The following is a 13610-nucleotide window of genomic DNA, read 5'->3' on the forward strand; positions in this document are numbered from 1 at the left end:
GGTCTATCTCAAGAACTGTATAGACTGGACATGGTGGTGCATGCCTGTAATTCCAGCATTTGAGAAGTAGAGGAAGGAGGATCAGGAGCTCAAGTTCATCTTCAGCTACACAAGTAATTTGGGCTATCCTGGACTACATAAAACCCCGTTTTCAAAAAAATCCCCCTATTTTTACATTACAAAAGACTGCATTTTCTTGCCAGGTGTGTTAAGAGAACACTTGCAATCTTAACCCTTGGGAGATGAGGAGTGGACATCTTAAGATACACAGTAAGTTTGAGGTCAGCCTGACGTACATGAGACTATCTCAACTCTCCATTAGCCCTGCTGCCAGAGTGTGGGTGAGGAGCATTTTCTAATAAAAATTCATTTTCAAAATATGCAAGACTTTTTTTGCATAAATGTAATACTATCCTCATTATAAATACACTTTAATAATCCTACTATCTGAAGCTAATAATTTTCATATTTTAACTTTGTTCCTCAATCTTTTCCATGTTTGTGTACAATTTTAGGAAGCTCATCTAAAAGATTTAAAGTGTTTACTTGTGTGTGTGCATGTGTGTATATTGTTCTTGGAGGCCAGAAGGAGGTGTGGGACCCTGAGGCGCTGGAGTTGTAGGCAGTTAGAACAGCCTGACATTCGAGCTGGGATCTGGACTTGGGTCTTCTGCAAGAACAGCAAGTGCTTTTTAACTACCAAAACATCTCCCCAGCATCCCAAATTTAATTTTAATAATACCATTGGAATATCTGTCATATTAAAATAATGAGATTATATCTACAGTATTGTTTTAATCTTTTTGAGATAGAGTCACATGTAGTTGAAGTTAACCTCAAACTTGCTATGTAGCTAAGGAGGACCTTGTACTTCTGATCTTCCTGCCTCCAAAGTGCTGGGATTCTATTTTATGCCACTGCATCAGGCTAAGGAGTGGTAACTTAAATAAAGAAAAATACAAGTGAAGAAAGTAACAACAGCAACAACAAAAGAGAAAGGGCCTAAGTTTCTCTTTTCCTTTGAGTGTTCAACTTTTCTTGGAGGGAGAAGTGGTTGTGAGATCAGTCACTATGTAGCCAAGGCTATCCTCTAACTCACAATCTCTCTGGATCAGCCTCTTAGGAATTGAGCTTACAGGCAGATACTGCCACCACAGCTGCCTCCAAGTCCTTCTTAAGAAGACATCTTTCTGCCATTAATCTTAGCACTTAGTGGGCAGAGGCAGGCAGATCTCTTTGAGTGTGAGCCAACCTAGTCTACAGTTCCTGGACCTCCATCTCAAAAGGAAGAAGAAGAAGGAGGAAAAAGAAGAGGAAGAGAAAGAGGAGAGGAGAAGGGAAGAAGGAAAAAAAAGAAGAAAAAGCATAAGAAAAAGAAAGAGAAGAGAGAAAAAAAAAGACGTCTTTTGTTGTTTGCCATGGTAAACACTTAATTTTGCCCGTACAAGCTATTTTAATCTTCCATGTGGAAAACTTGGCTACCTTTGCCTTGCACCTCTGCTTGAAGATTTCCTTTACGGAAATTTCACAGTGAATTTGGCACGTTTCATGCATAAGCCTGGCTCAAAGTAATCTGTACTGTGCTAGCATTATGATGTTCTTCTAGTCTTAGGCTGTACCTAAGGCTGCCTTGTACAGATGCACCTAAGACGAGTAGGTGGGTCTTAATGCCACGTTCTCTAAACCAGTAGGTCTGGATTGGAATATGTGTTTGAGGTGTGTGAGGTTTTCTGTGTTAGATGACATCTTAAGGCAGACTCTAGTGTGGGAGACAGTTGTAGTTTCTCTCAAGTCTTAAATTTCTTTATTTGTAAGCTTTGGCTAGATACTTTGACTCAAGAGATTGCTTAGGTTGTACATACGACAGTGCCTTATAATCAATGTAACACCAATATTTAATAAATTTGGTCAGACCCTTGACGTCCTTTCTTTCCAGCCACTTGGCATGCCCCAGAAATTCAAGGTCAAAATTGTACGGCCAGACTTACCCAGTTCAACGTCTGTCAAGCATTTTGAAACCCTTGCATGAAAAAAACGAATGCCTACGGGAAAAGGCGCAACTTCCTGTTTATGACACTCAAGTCTGAAACTCAGGATTTGTGCTTAGTTCCTGGTCTTTGGTATTCAGTCTAGTCGTTTGTTTTATTCACATCCTGGATGACTTTGTTGCCAATCTATCGGAAAGATTTTATTCTAGGTAGGTCACCTTTCTGTTAAATGGGCCAAGATATCAAGGATCTCTAGGTTCACATGGAAAAGACTTGCCACAAGTTAGTAATTATTTATCACACCAGGAACTGTCTAGTTAGACTTTCTTTGCTTCAGGTCATTAGTTCATTCAATCATAGATTGAAAACCTATTCTGGAAGAGTTTTAGCTGTCATTTGTCCAGATTCTTTTTTCCCACAGGAGGGAATCGTTGGAGAGACTGACTGCAGCACAAGGGGCGGTGCTGTGCTTGGAATCCATTCTTAGGTTTTATCTTCTACTTGCTTTTGCAAAAAAATGTATGAAGATACCATAAAACCACAGACTCCAAAGCCACTCGGAGCATGCTTCGAAAGTTGACCAGAAAGCTAAGGACTCAAAGGCGACAGGAGCCACTTAGAAATCCTCTCCGACTAAACACTGGCTAAGTCTTTGGTTTGCACCTGCCTCTCCTGTCTGACTTCCTCAGCTACCTTGCTGAGCTCCGCCCCCTCAGGTGACCCCACCGTTTCCTGGCTGCACAGCTTCCCCAACCCCTGCCACTAAGCGGAACCAAAATGCGTTGACTCTGGGGTAGGACCGGACCTTTCTAGCTCAGACTCCTCGCAGCGGTGACTCGGCAGCCGCGTCTAGCGTCATCAGTGACAGCCCCGACCCTTGCTACGCTTTGCGTCGCTCTGCCAGGCGCAGTCGCCTCCTCCTCGGCAAATAGTCCTCGGCAGGGTCCGAGTTCTCGGGTCATCCGAGGTGGAAAACAGCACAGGTTGCAATTGGAGGGACGCGGAGTGGACGAGGAGAGGGAGCCGAGGAGCGGCGTCTTCTCGAGAAGCGCGAGAAGTGAGTTAGAAACTCCCTCCTCGCCTGGGATCCCTCCGCCTGCAGTTGCGGTGGTGAGGCCGAGGGAGCCGCCATTTTGGATGTTCGGTTCCTGCTGCCACTGCTGCCGCCGCCCCCGAAGCTGCTGGTTTCATTCGAGGTTTCGGGCCGGTGAGTGTCACTCGCGGCACCGAGAGCAGGTTGTGTCTTTGGCTCCGCCACAACTGCGAGCGTTTGGCTGGAAACCTCCTGTCAGTCCCAGGGGTCCGGTCTCAGCCTGTGGGGGGTGAGGAGGACCCAGGTTGAGTCCGGAGGGACTGGGGAGCCCCAGGCTTGTTCGGACTTCCTGAGGGCCGACCCTCGGAAGCTTCAGAACCGGAGCTTCTGTGCGCGGTCGTTTTCCTTGCCTTGGCGTTGTCTGGACGGTGCAGGCCTCCTTGAACCCATTGACTTTATCGGGCTGCGATCCTTTTTTGAAAGCTCGTTCAGGGATCCTAGGATTTAGCGGGGCGGGCCCCACCCCCGCGTGTCCTCTCTGAGCCACGTATCAGCGTTCTTGTGTCGGGGACTCGGGTCAGATCTGAGAACTCTGAGCATTTCCCACGCAGGGGTAAAGGCTGCCTGTCCCTGCAGTGCCGTCCACTCGGAGCCGGACATCGGCCTTGCCTCTCTTTAACCTTCCAACTAACTTCTGGTCCAAAAATTTTCGGCTTCTTTTTCCTCCATTTTTTTTTTTTTTTTTTTTTTTTTTTTTTTTTTTTTTTTTTTTTTTTTTTTTTAAAGAAGTCACCTGAGACCGCACTGTTCACTCTCCTCTCCAACTCTCGGTTCTGCGGACGTCAGTTTCTAGTAATTCTCAGGATCTTCCTCATTGCCTGGAACTGTCGGTTATGCTTCCCAGTTAGGGCTTGGTGTCGGAGAGCCGTCGAACCACCTAGGGTGTATTTCAGCAGTAAATGGGTTTAAAGCAGGCCAAGCAGCTTTGGGTGCGAAGGAGCTGTCAAAATACTTTGTGGATTTCCTTTCTGTTCTGAAAGCTGAGCTTTGGGGCACTTACTGATACTTTTTTCTTTTGGTGTCATATTTGCTTGAGCATGGAAAGCTGCCCTTGGAGAATAATAATCTGACGTAGGTAGAAAGGAAAATAACTTTTTTGGTTCCTATAGGGATTAGTTAACCGAAGAGCGAGCTGAATGGTCTCTTAGTGACCGCTCCCCTCAGGTGTTTGTATAGTGATGATCTTTGCTGACTTTCTATGTTGACTTTTCTCAGAGTGGTTAGGTTTTAAGCATCCATTTTCACCGTTGCCCGTAGTATTTGCCAGACTATAAACTTCTTAAGGTTTGATTGGAAACCTGTGGATCCTCGAAATAGTGATAGCTTCATTAATTCTGTTTTTAAAGTCTGTTTGCAGTCTAGTGTGCTTGAATAAAAAAACATAATTCACAGTAATTCATGGTTATTTCCTACATTTCAAGTTAGGTGAGTGGTTGAATCACCTCCATTTTATCTCAGCCTAGGTTTTTACATCTGCAAAAGAGAAATAACTTCTTTGAGATCACAAGTGACTCGAAATCTAAGTGTATAACTTGAACTAAGTCAAATCTCTCAATACTTGTAAACTTTATATTGATGTTATATTTAACATTTTTTGAAGATTTATTTAATTTTTATGTGTGTGAGTATCTTGCTGGCATGCATATATGTGTATCATGTTTGTGCTCAGTTCCGGTGGAAGTCAGAAGAGGGTTTTTGGATCCCCTGCAAATGGAATTCTAGTCAGTTGTGAGCTGCCGTGTGGGTTCTGGGAACCGAATCCATGTCTTCTGTAAGAGCAGTAAGTACTTTTAACTGTTGAGCCATCTCTCCAGCCCTATGGTGCTTTATTTTTATTAAGCTTTTGAAATGTGACTACAGGTAAATTCTTTACAGGTCAGCCAGTGTCACAGAGGATATTATTTTCAGTGTAGATGTTCTGTGCTCTTGTTATTTGTTTTAAAAAGCTTCTTCAGAACTATGTTAATTCTTGTTAGGTAGGAGTTCTTTGTGTTGCTCCAAAGTTGTTCAGTTTTCTTTTGCTTTAAAAAGAAGTCCTTGTATGTTACTGTTGAATTTTCAGTTTTTGAGTCCACTTTTTGAATAAGTATTGAAAGAGCTATCCAAGTTATTTAACTCAGTTCATGTTATGGTTTAACATAATGGGATTTAAATGTCATTCATTCTTAGATGGTTTTCAGTTTACTTTGAGAAAGTACCCTTTTGCTAAACAAATTACTAACGAAGTGCTGCTCTGTGTACCATTGATCGGCACATGTAAGAGTGTCTACTTTGTCTTGGCTGTTGAGAATGGCACTAGAAGTTAACATTTGTGTTTAGTAAACTTCCATTTCTTTCTTTACTTCGTTCTGTCCTGCATTCCCCCCTCCCCCCTCTTTTTTTTTTTTTTTTTTTTTTTTTTGAAATATGGTTTTTGCTCAGTTGCTCAGGCTGGCTTTAATTTGTGACCCTCCTACTACTTTATCTGAGTAGCTGAGATTAACAGGTCTGTGTCACCAGTACTGGCCCAGCTTTTGGTTTTTGAGACAGTTTTCCTATGTAGCTCAGGTTGGCCTGGAACTTGTATACTTATCTTCCCAGTGCTGGGGCTGCAGGCATATGCTGCTCCAAGGGATGTATGTCCATCTTCACCCATTTTCTTTGGTAAAGTTAATTTTTTTTTATCTAGTCTGTTTTGTTGACAGCAACTATATAAAGTGAATTTTAAAATGAAATTGTAAAATAAAGAAATTTTCAATAATGCCTTGCTGATATTTAACCTTGGCTTATTTTTAAGAAGTCAGGTAGTGGGATATAAGTCTATGGTGGAGTGCTAGCCTAGCATACTTAAAGCTATAGGTTCTGTCCTACCCTACCTCCCAGAAAGTTAGAATAAAAATAAATAAATAAATAAATAAAACTAAACAGTATACAAATCAGATAAAAACCCAAATAGTTTAAATGAGCCATTAAAAAAAATCTTTATGTAGACATAAAAGGTCAAATGAGTTATTTTTAATTTGAAAAGTTGAATTGGAATCTATATATCAAGACAGATTTCAAAATGTTTAATCCCTTCTTGCATTTGATAGAGACTTAAATTTTTGTGTATATAATGGGACATAACTGATTAAAACTTGAAAACTCTTAGATTTAGCTGAAGAGAATGTAAAAATCAAATCTTTATGAAGAGATGAGTGCTTAAGAGCACTCAGCTCTTCCAGAAGATCCAGGTTTGGTTAGGTTCCCAGCACCCACATGGGGGTTTACAATTGTCTGTGACTCCAGTTTCAGGGATCTGACTCTAGCCTTAGGGAGCTCCAGGTGTGTATTGGTCCAAACAAATCACTCAGTCTGCCTGCCTGTCTGCCTGTCTGCTTGTCTGCCTGTCTTTCTATCTGTCTATCTGTCTGTCTATTGATCAAATCTATCTAATCTACCTATCTGATCCATCCATCTATCCATGCATCTATCCATCCATCCATCTATTTCTTTATGTTAGGTGCTTGAATTTTTTTTTCAAGACAGGGTTTCTCTGTGTAGCCCTGGCTGTCCTGGAACTCACTCTGTAGACCAGGCTAGCCTCGAACTCAGAGATCCGCCTGCCTCTGCCTCCCAAGTGCTGGGATTAAAGGCGTGCGCCACCACTGCCCAGCTAGGTGCTTGCATCTTAATTCTATTAATTTCTTTCTTTGTTTTAAGGCTGGATTTCTCTATGTAGCCTTCTTCCTGTCCTGGACACAATATATAGACCACACTGGCCTAGAACTCAAGAATTCTGACTGCCTAAGCCTCCTTCCTAAGATCAAAGTATGTGCAACCACACCTGGCCTGCATTTTAATCTTAATGCTGTGTGACTTATTTTCAGGTTTTGATTTTAGGCTTTTAAAACAATCTCCATTATTTTATCTCTAATATTTATCACTTTGTATTTTAAATTTTTATGAATTTTGTGTGTATATTTGTGAGTAAATGCATATTTATACTGTGGAGAGTGTAGAGGTCAGAAGATTACTTAAATTTAAACAAAAATTGTATTTTATTTGTACTGGTGTTTTGCCTGTATGGTGTCTGGGCATCGTGTGTATATTTGGTGCCCATGAAGGCTATAAGTTGGAGGTACACAGATAGTTGTGAGTCACCATGTGAGTGGTGGGAATCAAACCATGGTCTTCTGCAAGAACAGTCAATGCTCTTAACTCCTGAGTCATTTCTCTAGCCTCCAGAGGGCAACTTTTGGGGTTTTTGGCTGCTTTGGTGTTGAGGCAGTCTCTTCTATCTCTGCCTTCCATTTTGGGATTACAGATGAGCCAGATATGCTTTGTGCATAGGTTCTGAAGAGTAGACTCAAGTTATCTTGCTTGACAAATGCTTTTAGCTGCTGAGACATCTCCCTGGTGCTCCTTTATATTTTTTATTTTTTTTTATTTTTATTTTTTTATTTTTTGGTTTTTCGAGACAGGGTTTCTCTGTGTAGCTCTGGCTGTCCTGGAACTCACTCTGAAGACCAGGCTGGCCTCGAACTCAGAAATCCTCCTGCCTCTGCCTCCCAAGTGCTGGGATTAAAGGCGTGCGCCACCACCACCCGGCGCTCTTTTTTATTTTTAATAATTGATGTTTATTTTATGTTTATTGGTGTTTTGCCTGCATGTATGTCTGTGTGAGGGTGTCAGAAGTTCTAGAACTGGAGTTAGAGCAGTCATGAGCTGCCATGTGGGTGCTGGGAATTGAACCCTTGTCCTCTGGAAGAGTTCTATTGCTCTTAACTACTCACCACTTCTATAGCACCTTTTTACTTGTTTTTGAAACAAGTCTTACTGTGTATCTTAGGGTGGCCTTAAATCCACGAACTTTCTGTTTCAGCCATCTTAAACCTTGGATTACAGGCCTTTGCTGCTCTATCTTCCTCAGTTTCTTAGGCAGGATATTTAAAGTAGTAAGCAATTTTAGAATTAAGAGACCACATAAAGCTGGGCATGGTAGTTTTTGCCTATAATGTAGCATACAGGAAGCAGAGGTATGAAGATCATTGCAAATTTTAGGCCAGCCTAATCTGCATAGGAAATCCAATGCCTGCCAGGGCAAGCAAGCTTCATAACTGGACTCAATATCTAATCATAACAACAGCCGCAACAGAAAGAGGATAGATATACAGGGTTATGTAAATTCATATTTCTTTGCTTGTATGGTTTGAAAATCTGTTCTTAGGATTTCTCCAGAGTAGGTAGGTGTGTGTGTGTGTGTGTGTGTTTGTGTGTGTGTGTGTGTGTAGAAAATTTCATTTCAATGAGGGCAGGGAAGAGAAAAATAAAAAGGAATATAATTTCTCCTTGAAAATACCTACAAGCTGTTTTTCGTCTCTGAAGGAGTCATATAAAATAATTTGGCATGAGTTTTGGTTACTAGGAATATCAAAGTTTGAAAGGTTTAGAGATGAGGAAAATAACACTCTACTTGTCAAGTTGATGAATCAGCATTAGCTAGCATTTTAATACCAAAGATTAGGGTGAGATGATTGGTGTGAGAAATGCTTTTTCACTAAGCTCTTGGAAGGTTAGCCCTCTGAAAAGTGCATATGAGAAATAAAATTAACAAGTTAGAAGCATTGTCATAGAAGAGTAGGTTAAGAAGAAAATTATTATTTTTTGTTTGTTTGAGACAGGGTTTCTCTGTGTATCCCTGGCTGTCCTGGAACTCACTCTGTAGACTAGGCTGGCCTCGAACTCAGAAATCTGCCAGTCTCTGCCTCCCAGCTGCTGGGACATAAGGAGTGCGCCACCACCACCCAGCAAAAATTATTTTTTAAGATGAAGAAAATATATGAGATCCTTGTACTTTGTTAATAATTTTTTTCTCCTCCTTTTCTGTTGCTAGCACCCAATGGTCACTTCTGCTTAATAAGCAGTTGCTTGGTTAACTCCAGCTTGTTTGTTTTCTGTCCTTGTGTTCTTGCTTTACTGAACATCCCAAACCTTGTAGCCTGTCCCTCACTTTGAGGTTACTATTACTGATTCCTGTACTAACAGATATGAGGAAGATATGATCATGGATCTTTGGAACTGTGAATTAACTTTGTTTTCTTTTCTTTATAAGGCTTTGGGTTAAGTTAAGATTGGCACAGAGGAGGGCTTGGTGAGTTGGCTCAGTAGTTATGATGGTGCACTTTAGCAGAGGACCCTGGTCTGTTTCCCTGAACGCACATCAGGTAGCTCACAGCCATCTGTAACCCCAGCTTCAGGGGACTTGGACACTCTTTTCTGGCCTCCATGGGCAGCTGTACTCACACTTACATATCCCCACACAGAGTATACCTACAATTAAAAATAAAAATGTAAAAAAAAAATACCATAAAATAGGCTGGGCATGGTGGCATATGCCTTTAAACCCAGTACCTGGGCTTCACAGAGAAACCTTGTCTTGAAAAACCAAACAACAACTAGATGATCTGTAGTACTTGGTTGTGAGAAGAGTCCCAGTTGGGTTCTTATAGCTTAAAGTTAGGGAAGATATTTTTAAATTCTTATTGTTAAGAAATGGTGTGAGATTTGGGGGGATGTTTTTGTCTGAGAGAGGGTTTCACTCTGTAGCCTAGGCTAGCCTAAAATCCAGTGTCTAACTCTGGCTGGCTTTACGGTTTTTCAGCCAACAGTATGTTGGGATCACAAAGTATGAGCCACAGTTCCATGTCATTGTAGGTTCTTATGTGACTTATTTAGAGAGCCAGCTTGCCAGGACTAAAGAAATCATTTCTCAGTTATGATATCATTTAGGTTTCTTTTCCTAGTATCTTTGTTTTGCTTTTTAAATTTGTGTGTGCGTGGTGCGTGTGCGTGCGTGTGCGTGTGCACCATGCGTAGATCAGAGGACTATTTGCAGGAATCAGTTTTTTCTTTTGTGAGTACTAGGGGTTGAGGGTCATCATACTGGGCAGCAAGTGCTCCTATTGCTGAGCCATCTTACTGACCCTATTTTGCTGTCCTGAAATTTAAAAGGCATAATAACCTCATGTAGAGAGTTATTTTTGTTAAGCTATTACTGTGCTTTTTCATCTTTGACTATGCTTAAGTATTTATTGTCTGGATTGAAAGTAATTTAGAAAACTAAAATGTGCTGTTCGGACTTGTATTATATTCATGTGTTGATTTTGGAGGTTTGACATTTGTTCAGGGTGATAATTTTGCTTTTCTTTTTTAACAATTATTTCCTGGATTTCATAATTTTCTTTGTACAGTTCCTTTGCCTTTCTTACTGGATCTACTCTAGGTGTTTATTTCACTACTGTTCTTACTCTTTTTCTGTCCATTTCTAGTAAGTTAGTAATGAGAAATGGCTTAAAATGAATATTATGCTATATTTGTCTGAGGGCAACTTTCTCTTGGATATGCAGATGTAACAGAACTTAGATTCATAAAGAATATACTAAAGAAAATTTACATTATTTTTATTTATTTATTTTGTTTTTTTGAGAGAGATTTCTCTTATAGCCCTGACTGTTCTGGAATTACTCCTATAGACCAGGCTGGCCTGAAACTCAGAGGTTCACCTGTCTCTGTCTCCCATGTGCTGGGATTAAAGGCGTGCCACCATGCCTGGCTTGAAAATTTATTACTAAATAACTTTAATATTTTTTTTCTGGTTTTTTGAGACAGGGTTTCTCTGTGTAGTCCTGGCTGTCCTGGAACTCACTTTGTAGACCAGGCTGGCCTCCAACTCAGAAATCCACCTGTCTTTGCCTCCCAAGTGCTGGGATTAAAGGCGTGTGCCACCACTGCCTGGCTAACTTTAATATTTCTACTTTCATCCTATAGTCACATATTCTTCTGTAAGTCTTGTGGTATGAATGACATCTTATTAAGGTTGATGCTTATGATTTTACTTTATTTGTGGTTCCCCTTAACTTGTTTTAATTAACAAAGCAAATTCTAGGCCTGGTGCCTAGAATTCTGTCTGATGCCTTTAATCCCAGCATTGTGGAGGTAGAGGCCAACAGATCTCCATGAGTTTATATAGTGAGACTTTGTCATAAGAAGAAAAGCAAAGAGGAAAATGGTACTTATGTTTATACCAGGCACAGTTAAAGTTGTATTTGGAGAATTTGATGAACTTTATTGTTCCTTTTGTTAATAATATTACAGTGGGAAAGGTAAAAGTTCCTTCTTAGTTTACTAGTGTAAAATTTGATACTTAAGCTGGTTTATGTATTGCGGTTTACCTGACCTTTGTTGCTGTTCATGCATCTTAGTGCTACTCAGTGGTTTGGTAGTATGCTTGCATTTTCCGCATCTATTTTTTTTTTTTAATTTTCAGTGTGGTTGAATTTTGGTATGAATAAATTAATCATAACTTATTCATATAAGTTAATCATAACTTATTCATGTAAGTTAATAAGAATTGCTGTTGCAGTTAAGGGAGAATTGAACTTAAGACCTCTTAGAAGAATGCCAGCTGCCCTCAACAGGCTGTGGTGCTATTCCTGTGTGGTTACATATTCTACCACATGGTTTTTTTTTGTTTTTAAGAGCCAGAAATTCCATTTTAGTAGTTTACCTAGGGATGGTTGGTCAGACTGACCAAGTGGAGAGTCAGAATTGTAGTGTAGTTCACAGGGGCTGTGTTCTTCATTGGAACTCACATGTCTGTTTCTTACAGTATGCCGTGCCTTGTACGGAGGCTACTTTGGGAGTTGGAGTCGAAGAACTTGAGACAGTGATTAATATTGGGAAGTTGTATTTTGAGCCAGAAACAAAAAGCATATAGAGTTACTCTTTAATGTTGCATTGAGTCATGTGAAACCTTACAAGTTAACTAATAATGTTCTTCAGCTATATTTAAGCTCTTAGCAAAACAATAATCTTTATTTATATGTGTAGGTGTTTTGCATGTATAGTAAATGTGACATTTATATGCCTGGTGTATGCAGAAGCAAAAAGTGGGAACCAGATCCCTTGGAACTGGAGTTACTGATGGTTGTAAACTGCTGTGTGGGTGCTGGGAATCCTACTGGGTCCTTGGGCCTGAATTTTTTTTTTTTTTTTGTAAAAATTTAATTTTTATTTCTTTTTATGTGGAGGAGTGTATGTCTGTGTGAATGCATTCTACATGTATGCAGACTTCTGAGGAGATCAAAAGAGGGTGCCTGAACCCCTGGAGTTAAGAGTTAAGGCAGTTAGGAGCCACTTGGTGTGGGTGCTAGAAATTGAATTTACTTCCTTTAGAATAGCAGCAAGTGTTCTTTACCACTGAGCCATTCTCTAGTATGTTTGTGTGTATGTGTGTGTGTGTTGGGGTGATGTACATGAGGTCAGAGGAACTTTGGGGAATTGGTTCTCTCCTTCTATATTGTGGGGTCCCAGGAATCAAGCTCAGGTCCCAGTAGGATTCACTGCACCCACACAGCAGTAAGTGCTTGTTATTTGTTGAACTATCTCATTGACCCAGTTATGTTCTGATTCTAACCTTTCTTAACTCTGTAGACCTTACTTTTCTGAACATTTCGTACTGAGGAAGTAAGTATTCTTCCTTCCCATATTCTCACCTCATTCCCCATTGCCTAAGAAAAGCACTAAGACACTGGAAGATACTAGAAAGGAAAATTCTGATTTTTTTTTTTAAAAGCCAGTGGCTCATATAGACCAGGCTTGGTTTGCACTTTCTTTTAATTTTTATTTTATTTGCCTGAATGTATGCATGTCTGTGTTTCATGTATGCTTCTGCTGAGGAGGCCAAAACAGGACTACTGGACAGACTTCAGTGAGAGATAATTATGAGCTGCCATGTCTGTATGAATTGAACATGTTACCTTGGAAAAGCATTCATTGCTTTTAATCACTGAACCATTTCTCCATCCTTTGACTTTGAATTTCTAAGCTTCTGGTCCTCCTGTTTGGGACATGCATGTGCCTCATGCCTGATTTTTATGGTGTTGGGGATTGTACTTGGGTCTTTGTTAATGTTAAGCAAGTGACCTACCAGCTGAGCTTAATCCCCTCTCTCCCTTACTTTATTTTTTTTCAAGACAGAGTTTCTCTGTGTAGCCCTGGCTGTCCTGTAACTTGCTCTGTAGATCAGGCTGGCCTCGACTCAGGAGATCTGCCTGTCTTTGCCTCCCTAGTGCTGGGATCAAAGGATGTGCCACCACCAGCTCAATCCCCATTCTTAAGTTTCCCCATTCTTGCTTCCTTTCTTAAACTTTATTTAAATTTGTTCTTTGACAGTTATACGTACATAGGACTTACAGACCGCTCTTGATCACCCTCTCCCAGCCCCACTTGGTTAGTGCCCTGCTCCAGTCAAAGTGAAATTTGTATGTAAATGCACTAATTTAGTTATATATAAGAAACGAAAACCTGGTATCATGCAACAGAAAAGTATGGACTGACTCTGAAAGGTAAATTATGGGTGGTGGTTTTTCGTTTAGTTAATTTAGTCCCTTAGTTCTCAGCCACACAGTCCATGCCTGGATATTATGTAGTAATCAGTGGCAAAGGAAGCTATAGTCTCATTCCTTGACTCAAGTCCCTTTTTTTTTTTCAAGAAAGACGTATTCAAG

The 13610-nt window shown here is 40.5% G+C and overlaps 1 protein-coding gene across 2 annotated transcripts in view; it reads left to right on the plus strand.

The window, feature by feature from the left end:
* The first annotated feature begins 2848 nt into the window (after nt 1–2848).
* The window catches only part of Ap1g1 (adaptor related protein complex 1 subunit gamma 1), an 80533-nt gene continuing 69771 nt past the window's right edge, over nt 2849–13610 (plus strand). Inside the window, exon 1 of one of the 2 annotated variants that reach the window (XM_034522371.2) lies at nt 2849–3195. The gene's annotated coding sequence lies outside the window, so the exon portion shown is untranslated. The remainder of the gene's footprint in view (nt 3196–13610) is intronic. The other variant, XM_076915871.1, reaches the window with a different exon arrangement.

Source organism: Arvicanthis niloticus, chromosome 18, assembly GCF_011762505.2.
Source record: "Arvicanthis niloticus isolate mArvNil1 chromosome 18, mArvNil1.pat.X, whole genome shotgun sequence".
NCBI lineage: Eukaryota > Metazoa > Chordata > Mammalia > Rodentia > Muridae > Arvicanthis > Arvicanthis niloticus.